Source organism: Nerophis lumbriciformis, linkage group LG33 (genome assembly GCF_033978685.3).
Source record: "Nerophis lumbriciformis linkage group LG33, RoL_Nlum_v2.1, whole genome shotgun sequence".
NCBI lineage: Eukaryota > Metazoa > Chordata > Actinopteri > Syngnathiformes > Syngnathidae > Nerophis > Nerophis lumbriciformis.
This window is the reverse complement of record NC_084580.2, coordinates 24706608-24707500: the sequence shown is the minus strand read 5'-3', so window position 1 is coordinate 24707500 and position 893 is coordinate 24706608.

Below are 893 nucleotides of genomic sequence, written 5' to 3'. Positions count from 1 at the left end.
CTTTTCACAATATTTGTGAAAAATATGACAATCAATCACCTTTTTAAACAATATGTATGATCAATAAAATAATCACTTTTTTTTAACAATATTTATGATCAATAACACAATCAATCACCTTTTCACAATTTTTATGATCAATAATACAATAAATCACCTTTTTAAACAATATTTATGATCAATAAAATAATCACTTTTTTAAACAATATTTATGAGCAATAAAATAATCACTTTTTTACAGTAGTTATGATCAATAACACAATCAATCACCTTCTAAAAAATCATGATCAATAACGCAATCAATCACCTTTTTAAACAATATTTATGATCAATAACACAATAGGACACCTTTTGAAACAACATTGATGATCAATAACACAATCAATCACCTTTTCACAATATTTATGATCAATACTACAATAAATCACCCTTTTAAACAATATTTATGATCAATAAAATAATCACTTTATTTACAATATTTATGATCAATAACACAATCAATCACCTTTTTACAATATTTATGATCAATAACACAATCAATATTTTTTTTAAACAATATTTATGAGCAATAAAATAATCACTTTCTTACAGTAGTTATGATCAATAACACAATCAATCACCTTCTAAAAAAAATCATGATCAATAACACAATCAATCATCGTTTTACAATATGTATGATCAATAACACAATCAATCATCGTTTTACAATATGTATGATCAATAACACAATCAATCACCTTTTTAAACAATATTTATGATCAATAACATAATTGGACACCTTTTGAAACAACATTGATGATCAATAACACAATCAATCACCTTTTCACAATATTTATGATCAATACTACAATAAATCACCTTTTTAAACAATATTTATGATCAATAAAATAATC